Below are 24272 nucleotides of genomic sequence, written 5' to 3' on the forward strand. Positions count from 1 at the left end.
AATTTTGTACTTAACTAAAAAAAAAAAAAAAAAAAGGCAGTAGATAAGAAGCACTTATCAGAGTTTGATTTTTAGCACAGAGGCTTTTTTAGGAAATAAATGGATACCTGTGGCTTGGCTCGTTGTACCTGAAATGCAGCCTTTTCTGAAGGTGAACCAAACAGGTGTAATATCTCTGCAGCTCTAAAAGGTGGTGAATATTTTTGGCTTTCCCTGTACCTACAGCAAATACAAGCACAGTAGGGATTCTTTTTCTGGTTCAAGATCCAGAAAGCCATGGAGAGGTTCCCATCCAACCCCCCTATTTATTCACTTGTGCACCTGCTGTTAGCCGTAATCATAGAGATACGTATCACTGTGCTTCTCCATCCATTCTTATAATCATTGCAATTAAAAGAAAAGTCTTTGTTTGAGATGGTGAGGGTGGTCTTTTTTTTCTGGTTTCTTTTCCTTTTTTTTCCTTTTTCTTTCCCTCCCCCATATATCTGTTCTGTATAAGCTCTTGTGTGCTTTGTTACTGTTCGGATCTGGTCCTTCACCTCTTCAGTGTTTCACACAGAGACCACTCTGTGACTTGGTGGTGTGCATCTGATGTCAGATTCAGTAGGAGGGAGTTGTTTCAAAGGTAAGTAGTCACCTTCTAATGTTTTTCTCCTGAAATGTGAGGGAATCCTGTGTCCTGGTGAGAGGAACGCAGTTGGTTCCTGTCAGCCATCAAAGGCAGAGGATCTATAGTTCTGTCCCAACCCTGCTTCAGCCTTGAGCAGGCCCAGGCTGCTTTACAGTTTAATTTTTAATTAAAAAGCTGAAAAGTCCCTGCATCTAATTGCCCCCACATCAGTGCTACATAGGAAATTCTTAAGCAGCCCAGATCCTTTTGAAGCAAAAGGCTTCAAAGTGCTACATGAAGGAGGAGAGACTGAGGGTGGCCATGCAGGCAAAGGAGAAAACCCCAACATTAATAAATAGTTCCTAGGTATATAGTTTATGTCTTGTGTGAGGCTCTGATCAAATTGTTCTAAAAATAAATTGAAAGTTCTTCCAGATTTAAGGTAGAATTCCATTATTGATTTAGCTCAGCTCAGCCTACAGTGAGATCAGCCTGCACATCCAGAAGAGCCATTGTCACAGTTACTGTCTCTCAGGTGCAATATCTTCATCACATGTACGAAAAAACTTTCCTATGCTTCATATTTTTGTGGTCCTGCTGATGGGATAAAATATCTAGTGACCTCTAGGGCATGTTAAATACTGCAAAACAAGCAAAGAGAGGACATGCAAGTGTCAGTGAGTTATGTCTCACATCATTATAAACAGATGACAGGTGGCTACAAACAGCGAAAAATGAGCAGACAAGTAGCAGTCTGACAGTCCTGCATAACATTTGTACTGAGGTGACCTGTTCCATGCTGATTTGAAGACTATATCTGTCATGACATCAACAGCAGGTATATTTAAAATTAGTAAAGTTCTAGTGAAAGTTGTATAAAATACAATTAGCATGTTCTGTGGGAAATGACAGCATAGCATTATCTGTATGATTTGAGAGGAGTTGAGAAATTCAGTGTCAATTCCCACTGCAGCTATAATTCAAGGCCTGCAATTATTTAGTAAATATGTCAAAGTCAAGAGCAGAAAACAAGGTCCTGAATGAGCCAGTCCTGAGTGAACCAGTCCCTGCCCTGGAGAACTTTCAACCTATAAATGGCAGTGTGCAGAAAGAGAAAAAATCACGTAGTTGAGGAAAAAAAAAATGTTGGCTTTTCTTATCAGAATATCAATTTTCCTGTGAGTGCTGCAAAAGCAGGATCTGTGATATTTTTGAATGAATTTATGGAGGTGTTTGGCAAATGAAGAAAGGCCTTAAGAGGTGAGGATGAGATGAACATGAAAATGGAAAACTGTCAATGTTCTCTGAAAGGTTATAAGGTTGAATTCTCTAAGAAAAATCCTCATAGGTCCTTTCCTTCCTTGATGCTGTTTCTGCTAAGATGTAATTTAGAAGAAAGGAGTCCTGGCTGTAGCTTATCACATCAATATCTTTTCTGTTGTGTGTGCATATTATCAAGTCCCAGCTGAACCAGCCTTTAAGGGCTCTTGGAGGAGTAATTCCCCTGGTTTTTGCTGTCTTTTTTTTAAAGGTTAGATAAGATGATTAGAGTGTAGATTGACTCCATGCATGATAGTAGAGCAGATTGTCCTCTCTCTTCAGCAGGCACTGAGCCTGTTCAGCAGCAGCAGTGCTCTGACTATGGATAGAAAGATCAACGTCAGAGAATGTATCCTCTCTACCACTGCAGACCTAGCATTGTTCTGTGAGTGAAACCACGTTGAACTACATCATCAAAGGAGTTCAGCAGCAGCACTATCTTCTGCTTCTCCCTTCCCACCCATTCTATTCATTTGTGCCCCCAGTGACCCCTCTCCTCCCTAACTGCAGAACTACCCTGTGAAAATGAAAATTGCTTTTCTCTTTTGGGAGTGAATCCTATCTGGGATCTGGCGTGGGAGAGGCTGGATGAGCACCAGGGCCTGGGGGAAGAGCAGCATCATGAGCATCTCCCAGCCTCCATGCTGCAGGAGGCACAACTTGTGGTGAAGGTTCTGCCGGAGGACTACATTCTGAGTGTGGACCAGGAATGTTTGGGCTACTTAGTAGCTTTAGAAGGGACAGGGGAAGCCCTGTGAGATTGGACAGGAAGTGTGGGTGCAGTGCTGATCTAACTAGGCCACTGTACAGACTGGTGCTGTGGAATTGCAGAGGACTTGGCCCACACTGGCAGTGGGTCCCTCAGCCTGCATGCACCCACGTTTTTGGAAGTGCAGGTCACACGTCAGCCATGTCACCTCCTCTTCTTTTATGGCTTTATGCCTGTTTCCTTAGGAGAGCTTGCCTGGTGAATCAGATTTTCTAGAGAAATTCCAGGAAAAGCTGAAAAAAGAGGTTCTCTAGTCTCTTTCCTATCTATGATCTCAGACTGAAACTTGTGATGCCTAGGAAGTATCATGGCCTTCCCAAATACAGGACAGGATGGATTTCACCTCTCCTGGTACCTCCTGACTGTTGGTCCGTGCCCTGCTCGTCCCTCAGAGGAGCCTGGCTGCAGGTGCAGGGAAGAGGGTGCTGAGGGCTCACATGTTGCAGGTCAAGCTGAATTTTGACAGTGTACTACAAAACCTTTCTGAGCCTTCCATCTCTAGAATTAAAGGAGCAATTGAGGGAAGCCTAAACAGCACCCAGGTGTTTGGAGTCCTGTGGGCCTCAAATTTAGTATGTCAGAAGCACTGTATGTGCTGTACCTAACTGAAGAAGCAGCTTCAAATAAGATAATTTTATTATGTTATAGCACACAGCTGTCTATCTCCATTCTTCAAGTGGAGAACGTTAAACTCTTTTTATTCATCAGGATGAGTAAAACTCCCACACTACAGATGGGAGAGAACAGCCACCATAGTAATTTCATTTTAACTTCCCCTTTTTTCTTAATAAAAATGCATTCTATAATATTTAGAGTCAGTTTTACGTCTTTTAAGAGCTGATTTTGACCTCTTTGAGGTTTACAGTTTGGAGAAACAAGCCAAAAGAGAGGAGTGAGATGAGATACTGCTGAGGGGCCCAATTGTCCTGAACACTGGGCAAAACTAACTTCTCGTTTTCCCCAATCAACCCCTGTGTTGAGTTCAAAGCACAGACAATCCTGAAAGTTCAAAAAAATGTAAATTCTGAAAGGAATATTTACAAAAACTCCTTCTCCTCCCACTGTAAAAGAATGTGGCTGAGAGTTTTCTGTATTTTCCATGAAGCTCTGGGGTTCTTTTGAGCAAAAGGAATGAACAGCCTTGAAGAAAGCCCACAGCCAGTGGCAACTCAATCATTTGCAGCCTCACACACTCTGAGCAAAAGTGTTTCTAGATTGGTCTGACAAAAGCTGAAGATGCTGTTTGCCTGTCCCTTGGAAAGAAGAACTCCAATTTAACTTGACACTCATTATGACACCTGCAACAGAGTTGTTCCATCCGCAGAAAAAACAAAAGCACAAACCCAGCAGCAGTTGTTACCGCTTTCTTGTCCTTGAGCTTTTTTGCAGCAAGGGCAGCAATTGTTCTACTGTTTTCTTAGACTGTCTTTCTGTAGTCTGTAATATGACTGAAATGTCACTTTAGCAGATTTTAAGAAATAGATGTTTCCACAGCATACAATGCTGGGCAGCACCTCTTGAGTATCTTTGAAGGAAAAATGCATTCAAGATTATGACTTATGTTGCTATTTATAATTTAGGTCAAGTTTTTTTTCCTCTCATTTCCTTTTTTCTTTTTCCCCCTGAACAGCTTCATTTTACAGTGGATTGAGGCATTTTCTTTAATAAGATGGATAACCCTTGACAGATAACAACTCTGTCAACTCTGCACTCTGGCAACTATTTCAAATTCCCTTTGAGATTCCCTTGGGGTTTTTCCTATCTTTTCCCTTTTTTTTTTTTTTCACTCAGCATTTTCTCTAGGAAAAGACTCACAAAATCAAGGCCAGAGGACTTTCATGATTCCCCACAGCATTGCTACATATCAAAGAAAAATTCCTGTGCTTCAGTGTTTGCGAGAAGCTCTGCCCCAGACGTAGGGCACAACTGGGCAAGCACAGCTGGGGAGGGCTCTATGGAGCAGGGACATGTGGCACTTTCCATGCCTGCCTTCCGATGCTCCCCTGCATTTGGATCCTTCAGCCCTGAGCTTTCTCCTCTCTCACCCAGTGAGCAACTGGAAACATTCCAGACCAGCCCATGAAGGGTGGCCCCATCATGCATGAGCCACTGCAATGCAGTCTCTTGGTTTTCCACAGCCTCCATGCTGGCATTATCTTTCACTTTTCCATGCTCCCACTCTCACTGCTGTCATCACAGCTTTCCTCTGCCGAACCTCAGTGGCCAGCAACCACAACTTCCACTGGATTCAACCTCCCCCCGCTCTGAGCTTCTCACCCCTGTGAGTATGGGAAGCAGCCAAGAGCTGAGCCTATGTATTGTAAATAAACAGTAGTAACCCTTTGGTGAAGACTTGGGACTCTCTGTCTTTTTTAAAGAGGGCAAGAGAAATTATAACAATCAAGAAAATAATAGATGCATTAACTTTAATTTCTCATTATTCTTTTCAGAGTCTATATAAAAACCCCTTGAGAATTCCGGAAAAATGCAATGACCCATATTTGCCATGGAATTTTATTATAATTATTTATTTATTTGGATTTTTCCTCTCTCAGTCACTCTTACATGTGAGTAGGATAAGGATATTTGCCACCTGTAAAGAAATGTCATTATTTAATTTTATTTTCCATAGCTTTCTGAGAGATGTGCCTTCACAAGAACTGTGGCAGTGGTCCAACCTCCCAGCCTGCAAAGAGTTTTATTGAGCATGTTGAGGGTGCTCTCACCTCTCTCAGAGGCAGTTTGGGCCACCTCTTTCTTCTCTTCAAAATGAGCCCTCTTCATAAAAATGAAAATAACAGAGTGCTGTAATTATACTATCTTTTTCTCTCAGTGTGTGGAATTAACACTGGAGAAGATGTTGGCTTGAGCACACTTCCAGCCAGTGTGCAAGAAGCTGCAGCACTGCAAGCTATGAAACAGATTTATATATGAACATTCCTGGTCTGGGCCTTACATTAGAAACTGTGTGGAGGGTGTTCAAGTTGTCCTGCACAGGAGGCTTTTCTGGTGTTGTGTCCCAAAGAAACAGTACAGCCCTTAGGATAGTCCTTGCTCTAGGCACCTCCCCAGTGGTTGGGCTCATGAAAGAAAGTCTTGTATAGATTGATCAGATATGTGCTCCCTTGGGTCCTCTGTCAAACTTTGGTGAAGCCCAGGAAACCCTGTCATCACTTCACTGGGATATGGATCTGGGATTTGCCCTCTCAGACTGGCACACACAGCTCTGTCCCCAGATTTGCCTGCTGGGGTTGCTCAGCAGCTCTCTGCAATTGAGTGAGGGCCCAAAGCAGGTAATGTGGCATAAATGATTGATTTAGAGCTTTCCAAGTGTGCATTACATCTGCCTTAAACATTTAACCTGTGTTTCTATATACATATTTTTTCCAGATTAAGGTGTTGGAACATACAGTATTCAGCTAATTCAAGGAAAATGCAGGATGGGTTGTTGTATGAATTAAAAACAGAGATGGTCCCCTAGAGCACATGAAATGCTTCTGAAGTAGCATCCTGTGTCAACACTGTCAGAGAAAAGAAAACCCTTTGAAGTGGATGGGGGACCATAAAAATCCAATTTCTATGATCTGCCAGCAAAGTATTTCTTCTACTCCAGCAGATGACATGCTAACAAAGTTTGTTTTAGCAAACGCTTCAGCTTGCTTAATAAATTATAAAAGGCAGCTTGCAAATGGCACATTTCATTTGCAGTGATATAAAACCCAAACAGATTTTTCAGTAGTGTTATGAATTACATAAAGTGATTTATAGGTTTCCTTGGCATCAGTTGTCTATATTTTTCCCTGAAATTAGACAAATTAAAAGACAGAAAAGTAGGACAGCATTAAAAAAGCATTAGGATGAAACACTATGGAGTGGGAGTATTTGAGAAATTAAAGTATAAAATGCTGACAACCAAGGCTCTTGGCTGAGGTATGGGAAGAAGCTGCAGGTTTGTTCTCTGACACAGTCTTCCCAAATGATCTTAGACAAAGCTTTGGAATTCACTATTAAAACTTGCCAAATGATGTTTCCCTACCTCCTAGTTGGCCACAGAGGCTTTAAAGTACTCATTTACATAGCAGTAATTAGGGCCATGTGATGGCCATTGGGTAATAACAGGAAAAATCATGAAATAACTGCTAAGTGTATCCTTCCCCTTGAGCCTGGTACTGCTCTCTTTGGCTTCTGCAGAGGTTCTCAAGCTTGTGCTTCTGTGCTGTCCCCACTGTCACTGTCAGCTGCTGCCCTGGTTTCTGCCTGCTACAGAACATTTTCAGTTGTCTGTAGTACCTGAAATCATCCTTAAGTGCCCCACACCAAATCTACCACAATTCAGGTAGGACAAAATCTAAAACGACCATCAAGATGGAGGTGGGTTCTCCCTGAGGAAAAAGGGTAGAAAAAGAAGTTTCAGATAGGGACATAAGCATCCAAAGGACAGGATCATATTTCTTTTATGTATTTTTCACACACCCCTTGTTCACAAAGTGAGTGACATTTCCTTCTGAAATCACTGTCCACAATCCTATTTATCGTCCCCAGGACATGTCCCACCTTCTCCAGCCTCAGGCCATGGCAAGAAACCCCACTCAGTCAGAGGAGATGCATGCTGGCTCCTTCATTCTTGAGGTTTTCATCCTGCAGCCAGGTGACAGAGAGAAGACAAAAAAATCCTAATGACAGTATGTAATGGGAAGACTGTTGACAACCTCTCTACAACCAAACAATTAAATTCATCCCTGTATTAACTTAGTCAAGCCCCTCCATTTGAAACTGTCAGAAAAATTTCTCCAGAACAGAACTAAGGACTTGTTTATAGTAGAGCTCATGCTGCTCAGCCAGGCTGGTGTCATAGAGTGGTGCAACTCCATAGCTCATGTAGTGGATGATATATGATGCCCCTTGTTAAGCTCTTCCACCTTGTAGCGAGGTTGATGTCCTTGTCCTTCCACTGTCCTTGTCCTTCCATGTGCTGTGCCAAAGTGCTTTTAAGCTTCTTTAACCTCCTTGTTTACAAAGTGGTAAAGCAACAGCACAGCTATGAAGGAGGAAAAATTGGACTCTAATAATGTGCTTGGCTCTGTATTGAGCTGTTTTTCCTATGGACAGCACTTCTGTGTTACTACTAGGGATCCAGTGAACAGGATGAACAAACAGACAGATATGAACTGGAAGCATGAGCAGACTGTGACTTACCACTCTGCAGTCCCTGCCTAGTGTCAGGCTTGGGATAGTGTGATGGCCCTGGCTGCCAAAGTGTAGGAGAAGGGAATACAGCTGACCTTGCCCCTGATAAGTGCGAGCTGTGTTAATTACCCAATGCAGCCTCACCCCTGATGAATCACAGCTATAGCCAATGAAGATAAATGTGATAAAAGAGAGTGGGTTATCTGGGGAGGATCATGAAGGAGGAGGAACCTTGAGGATGAGGGAACAAGAGGATCATCAAGAAGGAGGATTCTGGGGAGAGAGAATCACTGCTGTGAGGTCAGTCTGGGTCTGTAGTTAGAGCCTATTGCTGGAACCTGCAGTCATAGTCTAGCCAGGTAAAAGTCTGCATTCAGAGTCTGCAAACTAATACCTGCAGTCACAGTTTAGCAGGAAATAACCTGCAGTTAGAGGCTGCAAGGGAAGCCTTGCAGTAGGAGCTTGCTGCAGACAGAGTCAGTGAGTAGTTGGAGTCAGGATGGCTAAACTGTAAAGAGGAATAAACCAGTACCCTTTTCATGCTGTGATAAACAAGAAGTCTGTGCTTTGGCTCATTTCTACCCTCTAACAAGAGGGCTGCTGTGACGACAAATGAGTCATGACTGGACAATATGGATACCTACTATTCTTTCAACACAATAACTGGATTTTTTTCATGGATAATAATAGTCCTTGTTATCTCATCATGCATGATGGTGAAGAAGCAATTCAGGGGAGGATTTCTCTATCAGAGCCTAAGAGGAAGTAGGGATCATACTTTAGGTTGCACTGTCCCTGCTTCTCAAACCACCATTTTTTCTGGGCAAGTATTTCCTAGCTGAGCCCTGAGGGGGGAGGGTGGGAAGTCAAACCTAATGCTTGATTACCCCTTCAAATGAAAGGTGGGATGAAGACACCTATCTTCCCATTTTCCCTTCTTTTTCTGCTGTTCCTTCCCCTTAAACAGCTAAAGCTCATGTTTTACCCACATGCAGATATGCAAGACTACAGTGACTTGACAAGCATCACTTCTGATCACATAAAGAACTGAGACTTGATTTCCCCAGTCTGCCATCTCACTGTTACCATGTGTTTGGAAAAAGGTATCAATGGGAATTTGTTGTCTCTGGTGCAGAGAAACTTTCTAATCTATCCTTCTCCTCTCCCTTTCATAACAAAGACATTTCTATTACTTTTCTGAACATTCAGAAGAAAAGTTCATTTGCAGAGTATTGTAGAGCCTTGTCAAACTGCAGCTTCCAGATAAGCAGCTGCTCATGTCAGTAGGTAGTGGAGGGGAAAAAGGTTTGCTAGGTGTCATATGAACATTGCGTGGAGGTTCAGGAGTGTGTGAAGGAAGACATATAATGTACTGATGCTTTAGGAGTCCCAGTAGTCACATGGAAATATTTTGCTCAGCTTTGCTATTCCCTTTAGTTTCCAAGCGAGATATTAAACTATATTTCAAGTGCAATTGATGCTCATACTAAATGATCATTTTACATTGGCCGAATTCCCTACCTATTTAGTGTGTTTGTCCATTGTGTCTCATCATGTATGAGGTCTAAATTTCCCTGGGACAGAAATTCTCTTTCTTATTCCATCTGTTCTCAGTAACTTGTAAAGCAGAGCTTTAATTCCTCTCAACAGGGCTTTTAGGCACAGCTATGCTGTAGCATTAGGTGCTTGAAAATCCCAGACCTTCAAAGATGTAGAAATATGCAGATTCTGACATTTCCCTTTCCTTGAGATGTTTGCACAGCACCTCTCAAAAGCTTTGCTTGTCTTACTGAGAATGCTATGAAATAGTTCTCTGCTGTTCACACTTTTGGCTAAGAGCCTTGAAACCAAGTCAATAAACTGTAATTTAGAAGGATCTTTTATAGCTTCCTGAAGAGGGGGAACTAAATCCAGGTATTTATGCTGGCATAGCAACCTTCATCATAATGATAATGCTGCCACTTCAATACAAATCCTGATTTCCAGGGGAACTGAATTTTCCCTCACTAAGAATATTTTAGAAGAACGAAACTGGGTACATGCTCCAATTCAGAAAGCATGCTCCTTCAAGGTGTTATATCCTTGTCATATAAACTTCCAGCAGATCACAGATGTCAATTTAGTAAAAAATGTTTCCATTTTAAATATTCCAAAGATCACTCATCCAGCCTTTACATCAAGTAGTGCTGTGGACATAAAAAATCTTGATGTCATACTGCTTCAAAACCACATGGAATTGGTTTTAGCAAAGTAGAAATGTTGCAAGTATTCAGTAACATGCAGAATTACAAATTTGTGCATTATAGTAAAATTTTTAAAAACTCACAAAAGTTGTGAATGAAAAAGTTTATTCAAAGAGCACAGTTCTCCTCCAGTAAGGAGGAGAGTCAGACACATGTGTTGAACAGCAGTCAAATTGTGACACAAATGCAAATCCCATATTAAGATAAGGAAGCATATGACATGCAAGATTTTATACTCATCGGTTTCTTTTCTTGGGTTTATTTTAGCAATAAAGATCAAAGATGTTCCTTCATTATTTCTCAGCTAGGGAAAGACTTTTACAATTTTTCCAACTCATAAACACTGTGATAGCACAGTGGGGGATTCATGAGTGCTTTGATTAGGACTTAGAATTGCAAGGAAACGAAAAGGAAGACAGAAGGTGGTTCTTTTTCAGTGTGGTTTAAAACAAAACAGAAAAGAAGATAAGATGTACTGCTGTGTCTTTTTGCTTGGCAGAGAGCTTCCTTGTGGTGGCTGGGGGTCAGGAGAGCAAGGTGAGTAGAGCAAACCTGACAGAGCACTGGAGAGTCTTTGGGATAATCTGTTGTCACCTAAAGGTTGGTCTGCCTAAAGGATTTCTTAGGCTGAATGGGCTTTTAGTGGGCAGGACCTTGTCTCTGAGTGGCACAGGTAGAGGGACAGGCAATGCCCAGTCTCCCCAGGCTATCACAAGCATGGTGAAATGGCTCCAGGAGAACTGGATGAGAGGCCAAAAAAGAGCCAAGATTGGTGATGGTGGCCCATGCTGCTGTTCATTGCAGCCTAAGCATGGTGTCACAAGCAGCAGAGCAGGGAGGGCAAACCTGCATTGTAGCAAACTGGACTGTGGCCATGTCTAGTCACATCCCTGTGACGTGCCACACTTCAGGTTAGTCAGGGGCACAGGTGACCAGCACATCACCCAGTCCTGCCCAGCAGTGAGGTCACAGTGCCGTGCTCAGTGTGGTCAAACTGTGTGAGATTAACCAGCACACCCTACATCTTCCTCATATGAAAAACAACCTTTTGCTCTGACAAATGTAATATGGCTTTACCAAGAGCCTTTTCTGCTACATTGCCACTGCACATTTCCCATTTCTGTAAACACTTCTCTTCCCTTATCAATAGAAAACTGTGGAAGGCAGACTATGGAAAAGCTATTGGAGGGGGCAAGAGAAATTTCTGGACCATGTGGTAATATAGCAGGTCCCAAGCCAGCGCCAGAATTGCAGAAGTCATTTCTGGAAGGATTTTTTTCTTCTACCAACAGGTAGGCGAAAGTCAGAGTTTTTAATGTCGGTGTCTATCAGACTGGGGAAAAAAAAGCATGATCTTAGTAGAACTGAAATCCTTTAAAATATTTTATATTTGGATTTCAATAATTCGTTAATTGCATATTTAATGTGCTCTATTTAATACCTCAATGCATGTAATAATTTAATTAAATCCATAAAAACAATCTGCAATTTAAGAATTTGCTGCTGAAAGTGGTGTTTATATGGTCCTGTACAGTAAAGATTAATGAATTATTGTCTAATTCCTCTAAATCTATTTGTACATCACAGATATGCAATTTTATATAGCACTCAGTGTTATAGCATACTAGTACCTCAGAAAACTCATGTATATATCTATAGATAGATATATAGGTCAGTTCTGCTTGTATTTGCTCTATTCACAACATAGACATGTAAAATCCTTCAACATAAAAAAAGGGGACATGGAAACAAAATGTTGGTATGAAAATGTCAAAGTGTTTCATGTTAATGCTGTTGGACTACAACGGTCTGATATTTCATTCAAAATAACAGTTTTTGATATAGAAAGGAAGCAAAATTAAAATACAAAATTGAAAGGAGTTTAATTGTGCACAACATATTGTTTTATTTGAATAAATCGTCAACTTATTTAGGTTGTTTTCATCTGAGAGGGAAATACTTGTTTTGGTGTATTTAAAGATGTTTGTTTCAAAGAGTGGGGGAAGACAGTAGTCTCTACCGTTCACATGTGGACCTAAACCCTTGCATTTATACACCTGACCTGCCCTCACTCCTTGTCCTTTCTGAAAAATTTCAGAAAAGCCTGGTTTCATTCTCCTGATCCTCTGGATCTCATTACCTCCCTGTGGCTCACCCCTGTGCTTTGACTCTGCCAGGCTTCTCCATGAGTCTTTGGTCTCACTAGCCCCTAACTAATGGACCATTAAAAACGAGTTAAGTGTCCTTGGACTAATCAACCACTACTATCTATGCAGCTTGAGAGCGCACTGAACAGTTTCTTTGAACACATTTGTTTGCACAAAACTCATTCTTGGTTTCTGTGCATTTTCCCTCATCAGGATCAACCCCTCCTAAACCTGCCTGGTGAGGTCATTTTACCAAACAATGTCCTCTATGATTAAACATTTTTTCAGTAGGGGCCTTTGTTTGGCTTTTGACATGGAGAAGTAGAACAACAGCAGCAATGCTGCCAATCCAGCTTTAAAAATATATATATATATATATATATATATATATATATATATATATATATATATAAAGTGCCTTATTTTTATCCTTAAATAATTTTGATCACAAATGGAGCAAATTATGTAACAAGCAGCTACCAAGTGAGTTAATTAGAGGCGAATTTTCTAGTTTGAATTCATCAGCAGTCACATCACCAGAAACCAAAGTCAGGAAGAAATCTTTCATGTTATTGTTCTAATACTAACAGCTTGCGCTTTAAGAGAGAGTTTGCCTGACTGACCACCTGATTGCACCACAGTTTGATGGTGGAGGAAAGATATGAGGCTTTTATGGCTGCTTGGGAGATGACGACAGATGCTCTGTTTGAGCTGGAACATGCAACCATTTCGTGCAAATCTACAGAGGGTTGGAATTCCATCTATTTGTTTGTAAGGTCCAGCAAAGGCAGATGGCATTGAAAACGTGAGTGTGGAAATACAATACATGTTACGGAGATAAAGCTTTCGTGGCCCAAGTGCTCCTATAGATACTGCATCTGAATAAAGAAAAAGGAATTGATGACAAATGTCTCCCACACAATCCTCATAATAGCTCTTCTTTCTAAATAGATACTTTCAACAATTCTAAAGGGACCAAATAATGTATAAGGCTTGCTTTGTTCCAAGGAGCATATATTTATTTTTAAGGACTGTTCAAAAGGCTCTGCTTGTTCAAGTGGATGCTCTGTCAAAAATCCCCTTGGTTGCTCTATTTTTTTATTTTGCAAGTTTCATCAAGAACAAAGGCTAGTTGTGAAAAAGATTTTCTGTGGAAGTTCAGACAGAACTGAGTAATAAATAGTAATAATAAATAATAAGTAATAATAAGGCTGGATGGCTGGGCCCAGAGAGTGGTGGTGAGTGCTGCTGCATCCAGCCGGTGGCCTGTCACCAGTGGTGTCCCTCAGGGGTCTGTGCTGGGGCCTGTTCTGTTCAATACTTTTGTTGATGACATGGATGAGGGTATTGAGTCTTTTATTAGTAAATTTGCATCAACACTAAGCTGGGGGAGTGTGTTGATCTGTTGGAAGGGAGGAGGGCTCTGCAGAGAGACCTGGAACAGCTGGATGGATGGGCAGAGTCCAATAGGATAAAGTTTAACGAGTCCAAGTGCCGAGTCCTGCATTTTGGCCGCAATAACTCCCTGCAATGCTATAGGCTGGGGACGGTGTGGCTGGACAGTGCCCAGGCAGAAAGGGACCTGGGGACACTGGTGACAGCAGCTGAACATGAGCCAGCAGTGTGCACTGCTGGCCAAGAAGGCCAAGGCATCCTGGCCTGGATCAGGAATAATGTGGCCAGCAGGAGCAGGGGGGTCATTCTTCCCCTGTACTGGGCACTGGTGAGGCCACACCTCGAGTGCTGTGTCCAGTTCTGGCCCCTCAGTTTAAGAAGGATGTTGAGATGCTCGAGTGCGTCCAGAGGAGGCAACAAGGCTGGTGAGGGGCTTGGAACACAAGCCCTATGAGGAATGGCTGAGGGAGCTGAGGTTGTTTAGCCTGGAGGATACTCAGAGGTGACCTTATCACTCTCTACAACCTCCTGAAAGGTGGCTGTAGCCAGGTGGAGGTTGGTCTCTTTCTCCAGGCAGCAACTGACAGAGAGGACGCAGTCTTAAGCTGCTCCAAGGGAAATATAGGTTGGATATTAGGAAAAAGATCTTTATGGAAAGAGTGATAAAATACTGGAATGGTCTGCCCAGGGAGGTGGTGGAGTCACCATCCCTGGATGTGTTTATAAAAAGATTGGGTGTTGCACTCAGTGCCATGGTTTAGTTGAGGTGTTAGGGTATGGGTTGGACTCTATCTTAAAGGCCTCTTCCAACCAAGTGATTCTGTGAAGTTCTCAATCCCTAGTTCCAGCTGTCAAAGTTTGAGAATACCGATATGCAAATGCATAATTTTTCAAAAGTTTCTACTGTTGCCTGTTTCCTTGCATGCATTAAATAATCTTTAGATAAATTATTCAACTGAAAACTTTTTATTTCCATTTTATAGAGGGGTTGATTCCTGTCTATTCGTGCAAATGCTTCCCTCTACAGATGAGAAGAAAATGCAGAGGAATTTATTCTTACTGAGAACAAATATTAATAATTTGGGATGAGTTTGCCTGATAGTTGCAACAGAAAAGTATCTGGTAAAAGCCACCTTACAACACACCTTTTGTTGTGGATGTTTTCACCACTTAACATTCACAGTGTGAATTATACTCAGTGGGAGGCAAGGAGGTTGGTTTCCTTTTGACAAGGGCAGTCACTGCTAATGTGCTGATTAACTGAAAGCAATGGCATGGTTGCTGAGTGAGTCATTAGCATCGTCAGTGAAAAGCATTAATGAGGAGGGGAAAAAACCCAATTGTTTAGAAAAAAAGCACAAAGCACATGATGGAGTATTTTAATTTGTTCAAAAATAGTTTCTGTTCCTCTGCTGGTATAATTAAGGCTTTATTAATTTAGAATGGGAACAGATGAGAACATGAAGCTTTGTGTGTCTGCATCAGCTCAAGCACAGCCCATAAGCTTGAAGAGAGACCACCAGGAACCACAAGCTTTCAGGGGCAAAGGTTCCTTCATGGTACAGCCTGTGGAAGAAATGAATAGCAGCCCTCTCTGAACTGATGTCTACTTTTGTATCAGATTTTGCAGCATGCCCATATGGACAATGGGCAGACTTCAAAAGTGTGACTGTTTAATCATGTCCAGCATAATTTATTTTCTGTAGGCTTCCAATAAGAACCTACAAGCAACATGCAAAAGACGAAAAATCTTATGCCTCTGCATGTCAATGGCAGTGGGCATTGGAATATAATCAGGAGTTCAACCATAAGGTACTAATGTTCCAACAACAAATTTAGTATATCTGTGTGGAAATTACCTCCAGAAATTCCTCAGATAAAAAGCCATTGAAAACTACAATAAACTCATGTTTTGGAATTACTGAGATCTTGGAAATCCAGACTTGGAACCTAATTTTATTATTTTAACCTTCAAAAATTCTGGATCAGCAGTCCACTATTATCTGCAGGAGTACTCTTCAGAAGTTCAGAAATTAAAATTTTTCTGATTTATTCCACTGAACATATTCAAAGAAAATAAAGCATGACCATGTCTAGGTCTTCCACTTGTATGTGTGGACACTGAAAGTGACTTGTGTGTTCAACACATCAAGGAATCACAGAATGGTTTGGATTGGGTAGGACCTTGAAGATCACCTAGCTTCAACTCCCCTGCCATGGGCAGGGACATTGATTAGACCAGGTTACTCAGAAAGGGATCAAAAAATTCATGACCAAATAATGAAGTTTTATCCCTGACAAGCTCTGTGTGTCTTGAAACAGAGATTCAGAAAAATCAGAATTATTTAGGTGGAAGGGGATCTCGTAAGGACCCTTATACTCTGTCCTTCTGCTGGGGGTCTAGTCAGATTACCTTTTCTAAGGGTTGTGTCCAGTCAGGTCATCCAAGGATGGAGGTTATCCAACCTCCTTGGGCCCTGTTCTAGTATTGGACCATCCTCATGTCAGAAAGGTTTCACTGATATCTAACAGGAGTTTCTCATGTCTTCTGTCTTCTCAGATTTGGCAGTGGCAGACCAGCCAGAACATCTCCCTAGAGCCTTCTCTTCTTCATAGGCTCTTAAAAAAGTGCAGTGCACTTGACTCCTCCAGATCTGCACTGCTTCCTAATATCAGGCAGAGTTCCTTGCTGTGGGTAGCCAGACTGTGATATTACTCATTTCTACCCACTTTTCTCCTCTGTTTGTACCAGGTACCCTCTCTCTCTCAAAAATGCTATTTTAAGGGAATCATAACTTTTAATCTGGTTGCTGGCATACCTCACTCCACCCACAGGAAAGCACAGCAGCCACTGAGACAGGCACAGAAAAGCTGTGCCTGCCATTCTCACCCTGTATCCACCTGTGTGATGGTGCTCCACTCCTGTGCACACAGGCTAACCTCTGCAGAAAGGTCCACGTGAACAGAAGCGGGATTTGTGCCCAGCACTAGGTCCAGATTTAAGAAGTCAAAAATCTCTGTATATTAACTACTGTACTATGTGAATCCAGACATGTTGAAACCTCAGCACTGAAATATTACAGTATTATTTGAGAATACAATACAAAATAGAAATGAGAAAAAAATGGGAACAACAAAGTGTAGATGGAGGCTTGCATCTGTGGAACCCATTCTCTATTTTGCATTTACTAAACAGCAGCTGGAAATAAGAGGTTGGATAGCCCAACTATTTCCCCACTGATCTTCAATAGAAATATATTTTTTTACTCACTATTATAAAATCTAAGGCTGGAAAAGACTAGTAAGATCATTAAATCCAACCTTTGACCTAAGTTTAATACTTTAATACTGATTTCGAAGAGATTTTCAGGTGAGTCCAAGCAGAGGTCTTTTTAGGGCCTGTGTAGGCTTGGTTTCCAAAGGTAGTAGGGTAATGTGGCAAATAAGAACCATGCAGACTGCTCAGGTGGGGCCTTTGAGCAGCATTGCTGATGCTAGAATGACAGACAATCCAAGCATCTGCTCAACCCTTCAGCTCTGGGGCCACACAGCTGAACTGGATGTCTGGTCCATGTGAGTATGGAAGCCACTGGGAAAGCTCCAGACTGCACTGCATAGGGTAAATTTGCCTTGGTCGTGTTCTCAGTGTAGGCGTTGCAGTTTGCATGACAAGTAGCTAAACTTAGTGTAGGAGGTTGGATTAGGTGACCTCCACCCTAAATTTTACTGTGATTCTGTGAATTGTCACATTAAATGTTAAGACATTTCCCTTCCCTCTGAGGTTTTCCATAACTTGGTATTGCAAAGGTTGATAATTCGAGAATGTTGTAGGAATATTTTAGGTCTAACCTTCGCTGAAGTTCTTGAGGCTTTCATGTCTGATCCAACATTCAGGTTCACATGGTCCTCGTGGGGCCTTTTGGAAAGCAGAAATATCATGGTTTTAAGAATAGCTCTGTGTAAGAATCCAGGTGGAAGTTGGCACCTACAGTATCCCTGGACAACAGAACATTTCCATATCTAATTTTCAGTCATGTTTCTCTCTAGGGCATTAAAGTACTGATTGAATTCACTGGGCTGGTTGTATGTCTAAGACATAGTTCAAAATAATACAGCAAGGAAGATGTAAAATAGCTAATAGTGATATTTGTAATTCCTCATTCCATGCAAAATGGTGTAGTTTAAACCAGAAGGCTTGAGGAGCTCTCTGGTAAGCTGCAGAATATCTCATAACTGTTATCCACAGCTACACATGTCGGTCGAACATGATGCAAACAACAAAGAGAATAATCTTGCCCTTCCCATCTCAGGTGAGACTCTTAATAAGTGATTTAAGGCAGAAAATAGGACAGGATCCCAGCTGTGCAATATGAAACTCTTGTTCACCAGATGTGACAGAGTGATTATACAAAGCCCAGCAGGTGCCACAGCAGGAGCCAGGAGGGAAGGGATCTGCCTGAGAAGAGGGATTTGTAGGGCTTTGATTCCCCAGGCAGGAATCCAAGGAGCTTGTTAGAGGGAGTGTCAAAACCCAGGAAAGGGTGATGCTTGGAAGGTCACAATGATCAAGGTTTTGAAGATCATATATATTTTAGGAGGCAGTTAATCCATTGATGAAATCAGTCTCCTCATTTGCTATTGACTCTGTTTATTATATAAATCAATAGATAAATAAACAGAATAACTTTCTTAAATTATACATGGCACATAGGGTTTCAGGGAAGAAAAGAATCTATTTCACAGTCTTTAAATCTTGCATAATTTTAGTTAAATTATATTTAAAATCCATTAATCATTTCACTGCAAGCTTGTATTTTAAACTGATGGATATTTTCCAAAATGCAGTAGTTTCCTAATAGTTTTTATACCAAACTCCTCAATCTCAAATACTAAAAGCAATGATTTAAGAGAGTGAAAGAAAAAGAAACATCATCACTTCTCTGACTTAACAGGAGAGTAGTTCATATTGATTAACACTTTTTTTTCTGAAAGTGTTGCAGACTTTTGGTTACCAGGATCCTTGGAAACCCTGTGTATTTGCACATTTTAGCAAACAGAAAACTTGCTGTTCCCTTTGTTTAGAAAGGTTTAGATCAGCATTAGCAAGCTGGAAAAATACTTTGCTCTGAATTTTTAGAAGAGTCTATGATAGGTCACATTGCTATGTTGTCATGGTGATGAGAAGTGCAGATGTCAAGTGGAAACTAGAAAGTGGCGGTATATATGATGGTTCGATTATTAAAAGACTTGATTAAAGCAGCTTTCAGAGGGCTCAGATGTTCACTCTTCCAACAGATTACTCAGATTTTAGTAGCTGGAGGCCCAATCCAGAGACCACCACACCCAGCAGCCCTCAGGCTTTTGGTTTCAGTGGACTGTGGATATGGCCATTAGTAAGGTATTGAAGTGAAATAAATGCATAGGTTTCCTTTTTGCACAGAGACAAAACCCTCCTACAGACTGAGGTCCTGCAGCTGCTTGAAGTACCTGTTAATTTAATAAGGACTATTTTTGGAGGGTTGTGTTTGATATATGGTATATGGAGTGTTACTCTTGGTAAAGCTGCTGAAGTTATTTCAGAATTAAATTAGAATTAAAATTATAATTTGCTTAATCAAAATGTGGAGGAAAAATATAAGTTCGCATACAAATTGCTAACATTCAGTACAAAATAGGGTGAGTGGCAATTTAAAAAGGAGCCTTGACTCTACTGAAGGTGAGGGACACCTGCTGCAGGGGATTAGTGGCAGTGATCAGTGTCCTTAACAAGGATGAATACACTGAAGCCATACTTCTCTTCCTATTCTTCCTTTGTTCACAGTTTTAGCATACCTTCTTGACATTGCCTTTGTGCTGACAGCACAGAGAGATGCTCTCACACAGGAGCTTGATACGTGTTCTTGGTTTGGAAGAGGAATGTATATTTTTGGTTTGGCTCAGGAATACACGAGCATGTGACATAGGAGGAGAGGCTAAGAGAAATGGGTTTGTTCAGCCAGGAGAAGAGATGGCTTTGGAGGGAGTTGTCTCCTTCAACCAGCCACAATATGGGAAGTGTAAGGAACCTCACAGCCATACTACTCTCAGAGGTGCACACTGAAAGGACAGGAGACAACCAACACAACATGCAACAAGAAAATTAATGATTGAACACAGGGAGAAAGAGGTCTCACAGCAAGTTTAGTCAGGTCCTGGGTCAGATGCCAGTGAGACTGTGCATCCTCAGAGGCACTGAAACTCAGATGGATGCAACCCTGAGAGGTCTGCTCTAGCTTCAAAGATAACCTTTCTCTGAGTGGAAATTAGGAACAAATTGCTTACAAATCAAGTTATTTTATGATTCTGTGTTTTTCTGATTTAAATTAGAGATAAAAATCAGTGTTGTGATAAGACAACACAAGCTTCTTCTATGCAATGCAAATGCCCAGCAAACATCCTGTTTGCTTTTCTGTTTAGATTTAGTGACATTTTTAAGCCTTTTTATATTGACTGGTCAGTTACTCCAAAACCACACTTCACAGAAATGTCGGTGCATTTAGCAAGCATTACAGTGTGTTCTCCTCTTTATGTCTGTGAAACTGTTGTTGCTCAGCCAGAGACCCCTAAAATCTGCAATATAGATATTTCTGATATAGATAAGGGCAGAGATTTCTGTGGGGGACCACTAGCTTAATGGTAAATTCTTTTGCACATCTCAAAACCAGCAGTGGGGAAATGGTGAAAAAGACACTCCTCACTCTCATCCCTTTCCCTCCTCCTCAGCCACTGCCTCAGTTGGTTACTTTCTTTTCCCAATGGGATCCATCTTGCCAAAAGGCCAAAACCTAGATACAGCTCCAAGAACAGCAGCAGGTATATCTATCTATGTGGCACACAACTGTTATGATTCTTCAAGCAAGGGTGCCTGTCTTCCCCACCCTGCAGCCTATGTTCCCTGCCCAAATGAACTATGTTTTCATCCCTTGGCATCAGCTGAAACATCTCCTATCCCTGTTTCTGACTGCAGCCATCATGAACCTTCTCACATTCTACATCATCTTTTCTGACTCTTAGATTATAATTTTCTAGGTACAAAACAAATTTTCTGGCATCATCTGCTTCAAGTACAGTTAGGATTTTGGGCTACTCTCAGTGTAGCAAGGATGTCACTCACAGATCTTACAGGCAAGGAGACGGATGTGTGGAGTCACATTAGCATGAGCTACACTTTTGAGCTCCAGTCTATTGAGAGTCCTTTGGGGTATTTTTTTGTCCCACCCAAGAGGTGTCCTCAGATGTGACACAAGTAAATCAGCATGACTGGTTGTGGGAACAACGATCCCATCATCAGATCATGTGTAGTGATGGACAACCAATCAAGTGTAGTGGCAAGAGAGAGAGGACTCAAAACCAGAGGGATTTAGTTGAAGTACAAGTCAATGTCTAAGTGTTCAACTAAATTTATTATCCTACTGTTCTCAAGGTTTCCCAGAGTTTTCAAGTCCAGTGCTCTTTTGCTGAGAATGCATCCAATCAGATGACAGTTTAAAATGGTGTGTTCTGGAGATAGACCTTTCCTTCCCCCAACAACAACACTATTTTGTGTGGGCTGCATTGCCCTGCCACAACACACGGCATGGAGACCTGAGCTGCTTCTTCAGAGCTGTGTTTCCAAAAATAGTGATGATCACTGAGAATGGAAGAGAGGAAGCACGTATTTCTCAGCAGAAATCTTGGAGGTGAAGAGTCTGGTCGAAAAGCTCTTACAACAGATTATATGTGCCAGAGGAACATGTTCTGCATTAGTCTGTGCGTCTGTGGAAAAAAAAACAAGTAGCCTGACCCTTCTTAGAAGGCCACAGAGACACCTGCAGGGACGGCCCAAACCCAGCCAGGCTAATGTTTGGACAAAAACTCAGTGACTGAAAATAATCTGATTCGGCAGGTGCACCAAAAGGAACTGAAAAGGGCTTCAGAGGTCAGAGGCAATAAGTGGAAATCTCATACATTAATTCAAGTATGTTGACCTCTGCCACATTATTTCCAGATAAGTAGAAATCTGACTCATTTCCAAGATGTAAAATTCATTTGATAGAATAGCAAAGGGAGTTTTCAAAAACCAGCTTGACTCTAAGTGCTCTGAGGACATTATTTAAAATGTAGTTAGCTGACAATCTGAATGAACTACTCTGTATATACAATGACATTTTGCTTCATTCAAATGCTACCTTTGGTAACCTGGATTTTTGCCTAGCCCTTTCGGATGACATTTTTTTGAAAGTCTGAAATGAAACAGTGATCACAGGGATTTCAGTTTAAATCATTTCACTGTGTAGGGAATAGTAGTAAAGCTGTAATTATTCATTGGGTGATGCTCAGCCTCTGGAATGAAGGGAAACCTCCAACTGAGAATACAGACACTGCAGTGGAATTAGCAATGATCCATTGTGACCTCCATTTTCTGTAATTGTCACAGCTGCTATCACAATTAGGATCATTATTCCATCAGGAGGTAATGCTCCCAAAATGGAAGGAACGGGAGAATGTTTGTCGCATCTTTGGTGGTGACTTGTGCAGAGGTCACAAGTTACTTTGCAGATTTGATGCTTCTGCTGCTGGGTGAAGACTGCTATTCAATCACCCATGTCTGTTAATGGCTTGTATGAAAGAGCTGCTGTTCAAAATCTAAGTTCTACAATGGATTTTTGATCCATATTTTAGCATTCAACACCTTAGTTAGAGGGATCGGCAGAAAGGAAAGCCAACACCTGCTAAGAGCCATACAATGGAAAGTGCAAAACACTTTCACTTATGTCAATGGACATTTAAAGGAGCAAATCCTTCAATTTCGTTAAGACATATGTTCTTACAAAACAGCTTGAGTTTTACACTCAGTGAAACACAAGAAGAAGAAATCAGTACTTTAGAGCAAGTATTCCACACTGAATAGTAGCATCCAGCTCACCCATAGTGATGTGTTTCATGAACAACAAAATATAGATCTCAATACTGCACTAGAAAGTAGATTAATGTCAAGTTCCTGGGTAACTGATCTAACAACTTCAGTTGTACACAATCTCTTTCTGAAATGCATATTTCTATTTTTTTTAAAACTGACCATGTCACAAGGGGAGGATGCTAAAGCAAAGTATCTGTTGTACTTATTAAATACCATTCTCTCAGTAGTAATAGAGGGTAATAGACCCTCTTATTACATCTTTTCTCACCTAGTACACACTTCTGCCCAGACAGATTAATTTCTGTCTTTTCCACAGAGATACAATGGTGAAAGCATGCTCTCATTTTCCAGGCTTTGGCTTCAAAGGTGTTAATTTTCTTCACACAGCAACCAATTTATTCACTCCAGTGACTTGTTTTTGGCAATTGCCTTTAGGAAGAGTGGCAACATTAGCAGTTAGGTGCCATATGTGCCTGTGTCTGGCTGGTCTCTGCACGTTTAACAAAATCTGCACTGGCAGTGCACAGTAAGAACATCTTCCTGTAAGGTGTTTTTTGCTGTGATGTAGCTTCACCCTGTAACATAGTGAAGGGCAGCACTAACTCCTCAGAAGTAGATGACCATTTGCTTTAGCTTCATGATCAATCTTTCAGTGCACCTGCCAGTGGAATGGATGGGAAGTAATCTTGCAGAAGAAATTTCAACAGAGACCTTCTGTGCCTGTAAATAAGGGCACACAGTATAGATATGAGTGAGAAATAGTAACATATGAATTTCAGAGCTTCACCATTCTCCTTTGATGTTTTAATGTTGATCTTTTGTTTCCTTGAGAGTGTTTACTACTTACCTCCTTTGTAGTGAATGTTGTGAGCAAATTACTGCCTTTCTTTTAGCATGACTTGTGTCAGATCATTTCTGCATCTTTTATTATCTAGGACAAACAATTTGCGTTGCTTCCAACTTTCTTTGTAGCTTGTGCTTTCTAGACTGTTAGTAATTCCTGTGGTGCTTTGGCTGACTTTTTTCCATTGATCAGTTGCATCCCTGAAGTACCAAAACTGGGACAGGTTCTACAGTCAGGTCTCACCAGTACTGAGTAAACCAAAGGAATTATGTATTACTACAGGTAACAGACACTCCCTTTTTTTTACATTCTGGGATGAGGTTCTCTTTTTTTTTTTTTTTTCCCTAAGGATGATGATTATTTTTTACATTTGCTCTCAGGCTGTTATCAACTTTAGGATGTTGTGTTTTCTGCAGGGCACCTGCTAACCACTGTCTTGTGTATGATTTTTCACTTGTTAAATTTCAGTTGGCTTTGTTTTTCTAAAAATTATTTTAAATTTGTAGAGTTCTTTACTATTCTTCTCTTGTAGACCAGGGTGTTTCAGCTCTCCCTGTGCTGGGGTTGTTATCTCTATCCAGTCACAAAGTCAGGATTTCTACTCACCTGAAGTTTCCTGTGAGGGTGGAGAGCATGTGAGCACCTTCCAGGTATCTGGTAGATACAGACGCAGCTGAGTTTTCTGGGAAGAGGTCTGCTTAGCTTTCCACAGCTGAAGAAAATTGGTGCAGATACCTACACAGAAAGGTCAGCCTCAACAGGACAAACCTTATCATCCTCTTTTCCCATGCTGGGGAAACTAGAATACCACGAGTGTTT

General features: G+C 41.2%; 2 long non-coding RNA genes across 2 annotated transcripts; one reads left to right on the forward strand and one right to left on the reverse strand.

The window, feature by feature from the left end:
• Nucleotides 1-5258: 5258 nt before the first annotated feature.
• On the reverse strand, nt 5259-7981 carry LOC136287739 (uncharacterized). The gene is made up of 3 exons (XR_010720292.1): nt 7896-7981; nt 7173-7337; nt 5259-7081 (listed from the first exon to the last, which is right to left on the reverse strand). It is a non-coding gene; the product is annotated as an uncharacterized lncRNA (long non-coding RNA).
• Nucleotides 7982-8100: 119 nt separating this feature from the next.
• Nucleotides 8101-13443, forward strand: LOC136287740 (uncharacterized). The gene is made up of 5 exons (XR_010720293.1): nt 8101-8186; nt 8882-8989; nt 10629-10666; nt 11280-11421; nt 12867-13443. It is a non-coding gene; the product is annotated as an uncharacterized lncRNA (long non-coding RNA).
• The last annotated feature ends 10829 nt before the right edge of the window (nt 13444-24272 follow it).

Source organism: Chamaea fasciata, unplaced genomic scaffold (genome assembly GCF_029207755.1).
Source record: "Chamaea fasciata isolate MVZ Bird 193981 ecotype frontalis unplaced genomic scaffold, bChaFas1.0.hap1 SCAF_3, whole genome shotgun sequence".
Classification (NCBI taxonomy): domain Eukaryota; kingdom Metazoa; phylum Chordata; class Aves; order Passeriformes; family Sylviidae; genus Chamaea; species Chamaea fasciata.